Source organism: Molossus molossus, unplaced genomic scaffold, assembly GCF_014108415.1.
Source record: "Molossus molossus isolate mMolMol1 unplaced genomic scaffold, mMolMol1.p scaffold_m16_p_4, whole genome shotgun sequence".
NCBI lineage: Eukaryota > Metazoa > Chordata > Mammalia > Chiroptera > Molossidae > Molossus > Molossus molossus.
In genome coordinates this window covers 12,903,430-12,916,147 of record NW_023425377.1, presented here as the reverse complement: position 1 = coordinate 12,916,147, position 12,718 = coordinate 12,903,430, and positions in this window count along the sequence as shown.

Below are 12,718 nucleotides of genomic sequence, written 5' to 3'. Positions count from 1 at the left end.
GGACTCGGCATACTTGGTTTGCTTCATGTATTCTTTTTTTAAAAATCAAACACATTTATTGCCGGGTGCAAGTGTAACACATTAGTGGATTCTGAAGGCTTCACACTCCAACCTGAGACCTCAGCCTGATCCCGGGTGACTATTTAAGGCCCCAAAAAATCAAGATCGGTAATTGCATTGGACAGTTTTGTGTTTCTTTTGAAAATTGAGTCTCACCTGCCGTTTAAGAAACAAACACTTGAGCGCCAGTCTTTGTTTGTTTAGTTATAGAGAGCAGGTCGGTGCCCAGTACGATGACTAACACGGCATCCCCTCCCAACCGCCAAGTCTTTCTAGACAAGCGAATCCGCGTTAACAGGCTACTGCAGCAGCGCTATGCCCGGCGGACGATGTGAAAAGCAACCACCTTGCTTATTTTCTGCTGACTTAATGACGGGACAGGCACAGACAGAGCCTCCTGTCTTACCTTTCAGTCTTTGATCCTGTTCCAGTGCTTAACCTCTACCTGTCGGTCCGGCAGAGAGGGATAGCCAGTGTGCTCTGCCACTATCACAGGGACCTGTCACTCCTAGTTAGAGTTTTCTCCCTCACATCAGATTTTTTTAATATTTTTTATTGATTTTTTTAGAGCAAGAGGAAAGGAGAGAGAGAGAAAGAGAGACACATTGATGTGAGAAACATCCATCTGCTGCCTCCCGCACGCCCCCTACTGGAGATGGAGCCTGCAACCCTGGCATGTGCCCCGGCTGGGAATCGAACAGGGACCTCTCAGTCCAAGGGACAATGATCAATCCACTGAATCACACCACCAGGCCTCCCTCACATCATATTAATGAATCATAGGAAAATACACCCCCAAATGCCTCATTAAAAATAATGTTTGCTATGTAAACAATCTTAAACATTTTACAAATTTTGTCGGTTAAATTATTTGACTCTGTATAGAACATTTAATTTATATCATTGATCATCACAAATACTTAAGAATTCCTATCTGTAACAAAAATACATTTAAAAAAGAAAAGAATTCTTATGAGGTGAGAAAATTAATCTTAAAAAAAAGTTTTCAGATTGAATGAAATTTTATATGACAAATACATTGAAGAATTGTTAAAAATTTTTAAAGTATTGTGTTTTAGCCCTGGCCGATTTGGCTCAGTGGTTAGAGTGTCAGCCGGAAGTCCAGAGAGACCCAGGTTCGGTTCCCACTAAGGGCACGTACCTCGGTTTCAGTTTGTGCCAGGCCCTGGTTGGGTCGTGTGGGTGGCAAACACTCGATGTGTCCCTTTCACATCAATGTTTCTCTCTCTCTTCTCTCTCTCTCTCTCTCCCACTCTATCTGAACAAAAAATGGGAAAATGTCCTCAGGTGAGGATAAAAACATAAATAAAATAAAAATAAAAAGTACTGTGTTTTGTAATATTAAATTTAACATTTATTCCATTATGGGTTTGTCTTTTGTTTTTCACTTTTTCTTGCATTTTTTTAACCAATCAAAATAAATTTTTTTTCAGGTCTCAAACACAACCCTTTAAAAAGCCCATGTAGCCCTGCAGACAGAAGGTTCATAGACTCCATTTATGGTCAAGGGCATGTGACTGGGTTGCAGGTTCAATCCCTGGCCCTGGTCGGGGTTGTACAGGAAGCAACCAATCGATGTGTCTCTCTCACATCGATGTTTCTTTCTCTCCCTTCCTCCTTCCTTTCCATCTTCCCTCCCTTCCTTACTTTCTATCAAAAAATCAATGGAGCCCTGGCTGGTTTGGCTCAGCGATTAGAGCGTCGGCCCACGCACCAGAGAGACCTGCTAAGAGTATGTACCTTGGTTGCAGTTCATCCCCGGCCCCGGTTGAGGTCGTGTGGGTGGCAACCAGTCAAGTGTCTCTCTCACATTGATGTTTCTCTCGCGCTCTTCCTCCCTCTCTCCCTCTGGCTCTATCTGAAGATAAATGCAAAAAAATGTCCTCGGGTGAAGATAAAAAATAAATCAATGAAAAAATATCCTCAGGTGAGGATTAACAAAAAATTAATAAATTGAAAGCTCATCTTCATGGATAAATCATCCCTTCATATGCCTAATATCCATGCAGAAGTCAGATTTAGAACTGATCACTGTCAACAGATCATCATTCCTCTATAGTAAAACCTTGGATAGATTATCCTGAAATTGTGCACAAAAATAAAATAAATAAATAACATTTGATCTCTGAGGTAGAGAAATAAATAGGCTCTTGATGCCCTTCAGACAAAGACTAATGGAGATATGTTTACAGACCTAAACACAGTCTACCAAATGCTAGGCAGTCATAATATTTTTACTCATGTGAATTGATATTATAGAAAGTGGACAAGAACTACCTTTGGTTCTTCTGCCTAAACCAAATACCCGTGCATCTTCATCTGGCTGCATTCAAATATCTTACCCTGAAAATATGTTTCTTTTGTGTCCAACTGTTTAGAAACTTTCTGTATCCTAGATATTTTTGCAAGAGTAGTTACCAGCAGTTTCAAAGAAATCCTTTGCTTACTATACCTTCTCATACACTGAAAGGGCTTTTAATCACTGACAATTTTTGAGAAAGGCCATGTGGAATGCAAATGAAGAGGTAAAATAATCCAACGCACTATATATCCATATTCTCATTCCCTCACAGTTCAGTATTGTTTTTTGTTGTCATTTGAAACGACCTTTTTAAATCACATTGGTGATTAGGTTATTTTTCTCTTCAGCTATCCGGTTTTTCTAAAGCTCATTCCGTGAATTGAGTGCATTAATATTCCAGTTTGTAAAAGAGCAACCTTGGAAAAACATAGGCTCTGACTTTCCCTCTCAGAAGTGACTTGGGCAGTGGCTGCGGCCATCTGATGCCCAATCAGCTAAATACCAATGATGATAATTAATATTAATCGAGCACCTGTAATGCACGCCAACACTGTGCTGAGCACTGTACATATATCACTTCATTTAATCCTTACGGCAATTTCAGGAGACAGGAATGTCTCCATTCTACAGATGAGGGAACTGGAGAGTATTATGCTAAGTGAAATAAGCCAATCGGAGAAAGACAAATACCAGATGCTCTCACTTATATGTGGACTCTAATGAACAAAATGAACTGATGAACAAGATAGAGGTATGGATACGTAGAACAGACTGTCAGAGGGGAGGGGGAAGGGGGGACTGGATGAAAGGAGGTGAAGGGATTAGCCAAAGAACATACATGCATAACCCATAGACACAGACAGCAGTGAGGTGATGGCCACAGGGAAGGGGTGCGGGCTCTGGGTGGAGGTGGGCAAAGAGGAAGAAAATGAGGACATCTGTAAGAATGTCAGCAATAAAAATAAGGTTAAAAAAAAAGTTTAAGTAAGCTATGAAAGTCTCACAGTTGGCAAACAGTGTAATTCAGGATTCACAGCCAAGCAGTCTGACCCAAAAGACACACACTCTTACCCTCTAGACCAGTTCTTTAAAGTAGATAGCTTAATTCATTTGACTAACAGGTACAGAGAAGATTCAACATGATAACGAAATTTTTTTTTTACCAGACCAACAATCCTGACATTGTGATGATAAAATCATCAAAGCCTGAACTCCAACAACTAAACCCATTGTTTTTATTGTCCATTATTCATTGTGATTGAAGTGGTAGTGAATACTGAAAACCTTTCTAAATATGGGGGGCCGGGGGGCATTCAGGCCTCCTCATATCCATGGCATCAACTTAAAAGATGAACTCTAGAAAAGCTGCAGCTTTTAATCTTCAAAGTGAATATTGATTGACCTGGTTTTTTTCCTCTAACTTTTGAAAAAGATGTGGAAAGAGAGGAAAAGGGTGAGCTAGGCTGAGAACACGAGCAAGGAGGGGAGGACCAGGGAGGACCAAGGAGGACCAGAGAGGACCAAGGAGGACCAGGGAGGACCAGGGAGGACCAAGGAGGACCAGGGAGGACCAGGGAGGACCAAGGAGGACCATGGAGGACTAAGGGGGACCATGGAGGATCAGGGAGGACCAAGGAGGATCAAGGAGGACCAGGGAGGACCAAGGAGGACCAGGAGGACTAAGGAGGACCGGGGAGGACCAGGGAGGACTAAGGAGGACCAAGAAGGACCAGGGAGGACCAAGGAGGACCAGGGAGGACCAAGGAGGACCAGGAGGACTAAGGAGGACTGGGGAGGACCAAGGAGGACCAAGGAGGACCAGGGAGGACCAAGGAGGACCAAGGAGGACCAGGGAGGACCAAGGAGGACCAAGGAGGACCAGGGAGGACCAGGGAGGAACAAGGAGGACCAGGGAGGACCAAGGAGGACTAAGGAGGATCAGGGAGGACCAGGGAGGAACAAGGAGGACCAGGGAGGACCAGGGAGGATCAAGGAGGACTAAGGAGGACCAGGGAGGACCAAGGAGGACCAGGGAGGACCAGGGAGGACCAGGGAGGACTAAGGGGGACCTGGGAGGATCAGGGAGGACCAAGGAGGACCAAGGAGGACCAAGGAGGACCAGGGAGGACCAAGGAGGACCAAGAAGGACCAGGGAGGACCAAGGAGGACCAGGGAGGACCAAGGAGGACCAGGAGGACTAAGGAGGACTGGGGAGGACCAAGGAGGACCAAGGAGGACTAAGGAGGACTAAGGAGGACCAGGGAGGACCAAGGAGGACCAGGGAGGACCAGGGAGGACCAGGGAGGAACAAGGAGGACCAGGGAGGACCAAGGAGGACTAAGGAGGACCAGGGAGGACCAGGGAGGACCAGGGAGGACCAAGGAGGACCAAGGAGGAGAGAGAAAAAAACTCCACTATTCTGTGTCCATTTCCTCTGATATCTATTTGAATAACTTCACGTGAGTGGGGTGATTTTTCAGTAAAAGTGATGGTCACAGAATGGGGAATTGGGAATATCCTTTCCCACTAGCAAAACTTTGCATTGTCTTCTTGAAGCCTTGTTTTTCAGTCTTTATTACACAGGATGAAGGGAGAACAGAGAAGGATTAACGGATCCACTGGAGCTCCTCACTGACCTTGTGTCTTGGACCGGTCACCCTGCTATGACAAATACCACAAACGGGTGGCTTAGCGGCAACAGGCATTTGTTTCGCACAGTCCTGGAGGCTGCAGGTCCAAGGTCAAGGTACCAGCATGGGTGGTTCTAGTGAACCCCTCATGCAGGTCACAGACAGACTGCTGACTGCCCACTGTGTCCTCACCTGTTGGAAGGGGTGAGCTAGCTCTCTGGAGCCTCTGTTATAAAGGCATCGATCTCGCCCTGGCCGGTTTGGTTCAGCGGTTAGAGCGTCAGCCTGCGGTCCAGAAAGACCTGGGTTCGGTTCCCGCTAAAGGCACGTACCTCGGTTGCAGTTTGTCCCCAGCCCTGGTTGGGTCGTGCGGGTGGCAGCCAGTTGATGTGTCTTTTTCACGTTGATGTTTCTCTCTCTCTCTCCCGCTCTATCTGAGCAAAAAGTGGGGAAAAAGGTCCCCAAGTGAGGATTAAAAAAAAAAATTATTTAAAGGCATCGATCTCATTCATGAGGGTGGAGACTTGTGATGTAATCCCACCCACCTCCTAACACCATCAAATTCAGTGTTAGAATTTCAACATGTGAATTTCAGGGGCCAGCAAGCAGTTAGACCACAGTACTTTCCTAGATACATAAAATCTCTTTCATTCTCTCTCTCTCTCTCTATCTCTATCTCTCTCTCTCTTTACACACACACACACACACACACACACACACACACCGGAAATATCCTTTATTTACTTCACAATTGCATGCAGCACTTCAGCTGCATAAGGGCTTTTATGATTCTAATCTTCATTCATTTCGACATGCTCTCATCGAAGGTTTATGGAGTATCTGTTAAATCCCAGATGCTATGAATAACACCAATACACAAAATGAATACTCTGTAGTTCCTATTAGATTTTAAAGGTTCTTTAGTTAAGAAGACAAACATTATTTAAAAAGAGAGAGCGCTAACATTTTTCGAGCACTTGTATGGCAGGCTGCGTGATTTCAATTTCTTCTCTTAGTCATCACAAAAGCCTCACGGTATACGTACTTTTTTTTTTTTTAATTTGCCAATTGAGTTAACTGCAGCTTAGATAAACCAAGTGACTTGCACAGAACTACTGCTACTATTACTAGTAGAAATATAGATAAATATAAATCATTTACTATGAACCAAGAATTGTTCTAGGCGCCTTACACAGATCAGGTTATTTACTCTTACGACCTTCCTTTTTACCAACAAGGAAACAGTAGCACAGAAATGTTAAATAAATTCTCCAAAGGTACCCAACTAGAAGGTGGTAGAGCTGGGCAGCAAACCCTAGCATTATGATACCAGCTCTTCTTAATAACTCATGGACTCAAGTCTGACCATCCCCAGATCTATGCTCATAACCACTATGAAACTGAAAAATCGTGCATAGTGTCCCCGATTATGCAGATGTGTCAATCTTCCAGGTCAGAGTACTAATGAAAGAAGAGGACCTAAGCACTACAATTGTTTGTGTTTATTTCAACAATCAAACTTCTTTCGGAATACCATCTGATCTCAATCTACAAATTGTACCTCAGAAGTTATAAAACTCAGCAAAGAAACGAGGGTCCATTACAGCACAATTACATGGCTCAGTTCCCACCTATTTTTCCTGTTTATAACAAAGGAGTAAGTGGCTTATCGTCATTTACTACATAATAATGCTTTCCAGCTGTGAGTAGCATGTTCCCTAAGCTCCAGGAGAGCAGAAATTAGGTACATGTTTACTCACCTCTTTGTTTAGAAAACTGAGCATGGTGATTGGCACATAGCAGTCACGCAATAAATTTTTATTGGCTGCATTGTTGAGAAAACCCATCTGAACAAGCACTTAGGAGTGTCCAGGACTGGGACTAGCATCTGTCTGGGGTGCAAAACTGATCAAAAAACTGCTTTTGCTTCAGGCTCCAGTACAGCTCAGCGCGGCGATCTTATGAATTCCGTCTTTTATGTAAACTTTTGATATTTTTGTTCATATGGATTATAGTGCATTTATTTTTTTCTCCACCCTGATTACACACATTCTGATTACGCACAAACTCAATGAAGGCAATAGAAGGTAAGAATATAAAGAATAGGCATGGATATAAAGACTCAGGCATGGATCTCATATTCCTAAACTTACTGAGAAGCACATGATTTCATCTGTAAATACAAATGTATAGCACAAAGTAGAAAGTGACATATGATGTACCACATAAGAAAATCACATCTAAATTTCTATGGGAGCTCTGAAGCAAAAATTAGAGATTTTTATTTCTCAATCCTAATTAAATTGATTTATTTTTATAATAAATCTAGAAAAGGCTAAAATGCCATTGTAGCAAATAAAACCAATTACACTTGTAATGCTGGCATATGAAAAAAAAGTGATTTTAAAGCCTTATGTATGGTTCCTATATTATAAAACTTGTGGTTGACTCTAGCTGTAATTTACTGAGATTTCGAAAAAGCACTAATTTCAATGAATACTCCTCAAGGATTTCGTGAGGGTGGTTTACTGACAAGTTAAGCTAACCTGAGTTCCCAACTCAGTCCTACCTTTCAGCCGGGTAGTCTTGGGCTCATTGCTAAACCTCTCTGACCCTCAGTTTTCTCCAGTGTGAAAGTAGAGGTTAGGGTTAGGGTTAGGGTTAGGGTTAGGGTTAGGGTTAGGGTTAGGGTTAGGGTTAGGGTTAGGGAATTAAGTGAAACAATTTATGTAAAGGGCCGGGCGCAGGGTAGTTAACGAAGCAGCACCCCCACGAGTTTAATTAAAGACCTGGCTGTCTGCGTCTCCATGAACAAAACACTGTGAGTGTCATAATTAACGGAAGAAACCAAAAAAAAAAAAAAAACACAGAACACACAGAATGTCAAAACCGCGTGCAAGACAGAAGTGAATGAGCTGGAACCAACTCCTAGGCTCCTTTTTCCTCCTCAACTTCCGCTTTTCTCAGGGCTCGAAGGCAGCACAAGGCTGTCATCTAGTGGCTCAGTGAACAAAAACCAAACTTTTGTGTTTAAGAACCAGAACTCTGAATCCTTTCAGAAGCATCTCTAATATACAACACATCATCTGTATATTGCACTGTGTGTTTGTATACCTGCAACCAACCTGAGTAACTGTATTGACCAATGTCACCCCACTACCTTCCATCAAAAATAAATAAATAATGTATATCAACCATAACTGGATTTTTTAAAAGCACCTCTAATTAAAAAATAATAATAATAAAAAAATAAAATAAAAAAACACAAGATTAAGTGGCAGCCAAGTGGCATCTTCCTTAGTGACAGCAACAAGTCTAAGGACATGAACATTCTCTGTGAGGTCCGCCGTGCTGTTCTGTGTCTCAGCCCCTCCACCTCATCGAAACCGGGTGTTAGCCAATGGTAATGTTGGAAGGAATCTGATTGATTTACACTGTCATTTTGTTTTGTTTTGTTTTGTTTTTGTTTTGTTGTTGCTGTTTTAATTTTTTGTTCAGATAGAGTGGAAGGGAGAGAGAGGGACAGAGAGAGAGAGAGAAACATCGATGTGAAAGGGACACATAGAGTGGCTGCCACCCACACGACCAACCTGGGCTGGGGACAAACTGCAACCGAGGTACGTGACCTTAGCAGGAACCGAACCCAGGTCTCTCTGGACCGCAGGCTGATGCTCTAACCGCTGAGCCAAACCGGCCAGGGCTGTTTTGGTTTTTTTTAATTCCTAATGTGAGGTTAACCTATGGGAGACTTAAATTTTAGTTTTGATTTGCTTTGGATTTTATTATTATTATTATTATTATTATTTTTTGCATTACATTTCACTCTGTCTTCAAGGACACAATTGCTTAAGACAGCGTCTCTTGAACTTCAGTGCACATGGGAATTATCCTGAGGGCTTCCTAAAACCCCGCCGCTACCTGTTCTGGATATGTGGATTTCTGTGAGCTCCCAGACCATGAGATGTTGCTGCTGGGGGGGGCTCATACTTTGGGAAATGCTGACCAATTTCCACCAGAATTTCACTACTGGACATAGCTGATGAGAGAGACCTTTTTTTTTTTTTTTAATCCTCACTCGAGGACATTTTTCCATTTTTTGTTCAGATAGAGTGGGAGGGAGAGAGGAAGAGAGAGAGAGAGAAACATCGATGTGAAAGGGACACATCGAGTGGCTGCCTCCCGCACGACCAACTAGGGCCGAGGACAAACTGCAACTGAGATATGTGCCCTTAGCGGGAACCGAACCCGGGCCTCTCTGTACCGCAGGCCAACGCTCCAACTGCTGAGCCAAACCGGCCAGGGCGAGAGAGACCATTTTTAAAGGAGCACCTGTGCAGACCTTTCTGCGCTACTTCCTATATTTCTGAAATCCATCTATTCTCTCCCACCCGCTGCCACCTCAGTCTTCGAGGTGACCACCGCCTCTCGCCTCCATTTCTGAAATGGTCTCCTTCAGGTTGCCCCTCTGCAAGAGAGTCTCCATATGTAACCCAAAGTGATCAAATTGCCCTGGCCGGTTTGGCTCAGCGGTTGGAGCGTGGCCTGCAGACCAGAGAGTCCTGGGTTCGGTTCCCGCTAGGGGCACATACCAAAAAAAAGAAAAAAAGAAATGCAAATTATCCAGCCCCACCTACAGAATCAGAAACTTTCCGGGTAAGGCCCAGCTATCTGTGTTTAATAAGCCTCCAGGTAACAGTGATGAAGTCAAAGACCCACTGCTCCTGCCATCCTCAACCACTTGTCAAGCACATCCAACCTTCTCTCTCTCTGCCACCGTTTAGCACGCACCTCTCCTGGCACACTCCTGCCCTGGCCCCTGGCCATCATAACTCCTCGTTGTTCCTCAGATCTCGGCATCAATGTCAACTCTTCCCAGATCATTTCCCTGACCACCAGTGTGGACCTGGGTTCGTGTTAGGAATTCCACAGCACCCTGCACTCGAGTCATTACCATAATACAATGTTGAATGTGCACATTTTCTGGTCCTACTCTGGGTGCTGATGGCTTCATTGTATCTATGTTGTATCTCAAGCCCGTAGGTGAGGGGCTGGCCCAGAAGAGGTGTTCAGTATTTGTTGAATAAATGAATAAGTAGCCCTGTTCACTTGGCCCCATATAAGACATAAGAAGAGGGAAAAAAAGATGAGTAAGATGTTTTCTAGTTCAGAGATTTCTGGCCTTGGGAGGAGCTCGTTGATTTCCTAGCAGATTGTGAGTAGCACTGGTCAGAATAACATATTGCAGTTGTAAGTCAGCCTTGGAATAACAATGTGACATGAACAATGCTTTAAGTTCTAGAAATACATTCAGGCCTGGCTGGTGTGGCTTAGTGGTTGAGCATTGACCCATGCACCAAGAGGATGCTAGTTCAATTCCTGCTCAGGGCACATGCCCAGGTTGTGGGCTAAATCCCCAGTGGGGGGCATGCAGGAGGTGGCCAATTGATGTTCTTTCTCATCAATGTTTCTATCTCTCCCTCTCCCTTCCTTTCTCTCTAAAATCAATAAAAGAAAAAAGTATTTAAAAAAAAAAAAAGAGGAATTCCAAAATGGCGGCGGAGTGAATGGAAGCTACACACACCATCTCTCAGGACCAAACTGGAATTACAACTAAAATAAAGACAAATCATTGGGGAAAAGCAACAGAAAAGCAGCTTGCGAGGATCATATAACTAGGGACACTGACTCGATCCTGGTAGGATTGCGGAGGCGCGAGACGGGGGCTGGGAGCCCATGGACAGTAGCAGCCTTAGCTGTGAGCAGCACCTTCGGATTAATTCCCAAGCGGCTCCAGAGCACAGAGCCAGGACAGAGGCTAAAATGGCCACAGCTACTCACCTTGGGCTCGGCAGGGCGGACTGAACTAGAACTGTGCAGAGACACTCGTTTTTGGAGGGGGCTCAGAGCTTTTGCTGAGTTGCAGCCACGAAGGACAGTGGCCATCATACTCCTTCCCAGGGCTCTGGGGAGAGGTGGTGGCCCCTCCCTCGGAGATTCAACCCCACCCTGTGGGCCATTGAAATGCAAATTGAGGCTCATTAACAATCAGCATCTGCCCCACCCTCAGGAAATCCCCTTACTCTGAACACCTGAGGAAGTTTTTCATTCAACTGAGAACCCAAGGCTATTCAAGTAACTGTGACTAGTAGCTTCCAGGCAAACAGCTAGAGGATAACTGAACCATTCCTGGGATTGCAACTCTACCTAGTAAAGTAAGACTTGACAGTGGTGGTTAACATGGATCCTCCCTTGCTCATCCAAACCCAGTAGAAGGAGCCACAAACAGCAGAACAACAATACCCACAGGGAAAATTTGACAGGTTCCACAACCCACTGAGATAGATAGCCAAAATGGTGAAACAAAGAAACAAATCCCAAATGAAAGAACAAGAGACTTCTACTAAAGATGACATAAATGAAATACAGTTAAACAAGTTAACAGAGCTAGAATTCAGAATCATGATCTTGAGGAAGCTGAATGGCATGTGTAAGGACATGAGCACCATGAGTAAAGACATAGAAACACTAAAAATCAACCAACTGGAAATTAAAAACCATCAAGAAGAAATAAAGAATGACACAGCAGAAATAAAGAACACATAGGAAGGACTGAACAGCAGAGTACAGGAAGCTGAGGTCCTTCAGTGAATTGGAAGACAGGGTAGAAAAAATAAACCAATCAGAAAACCAAAAGGAAAAAACAATTAAAAAACAGGAAGACAGCTTAAGAGAACTGTGGGACAATTGAAAACGTAATAATAGTCGCATCATAGGAGTCCCCAAAGAAGAAAATGAGCAAGGATTAGAGAATATATTTGAAGAAATAGTGACAGAAAACTTACCTAATTTGGTGAAGGAAGAAGGCATTCAAGTTCAAGAAGCACAGAGAGCCCCAAGTAAGAAGAACCCAAACAGGTCCACACCAAGACACATAGTAATTAAAATGTCAAGAATTAAGACAAAGAGAGAATCCTAAAGGCACCAAGAGATAAGCAACAGGTTACCTACAAAGGAACCCTCATAAGGCTCTCAGCTGACTTCTCAACAGAAACACTACAGGCCAGAAGGGAATGGCATGAGGTAATCAAGATTATGAAAAACAAGAATTTGAATCGAAGACTACTCTACCCAGCAAGGCTATCATTCAAAATGGAAGGTCAAATAAAGAGCTTCCCAGACAAAAAAAAAAAGGCTAAGGGAATACATTAGCACCAAACCAGCACAGCAAAAAATATTAAAAGTACTGCTGTAGAACAAATAGAAAGAAAAGTATAATCAAACTAAACAAAAATAGCAATAAATAAGTACATATCAATAATCACCTTAATACAAGTTCAAGAAGACTGAAATCTTATCAAGCATCTTCTCAGATTATAATGGCATGAAACTAGAAATCAACTGCAAGAAGAACATACAAAGACATTTGAACACATGGAAGCTAAATAGCATGTTATTACACAATGAATGGGTCACCAAGGAGATCAAGGAAGAAATCAAAAAATTCCTGGAAACCAATGAAAATGAAGACACAACAATACAAAATATGGGATGCAGCAAAAGCAGTTCAGAAAGGGAAGTTCATAGCACTACAGGCCTACCTCAAAAAACAAGAAAAATCTCTAATAGACTAACCTCACAGCTTAAAGAACTAGAGAGCAAACAAAAAGAAAACTCCAGAGCAAGTAGAAGGCAGGAAATAGTAAAG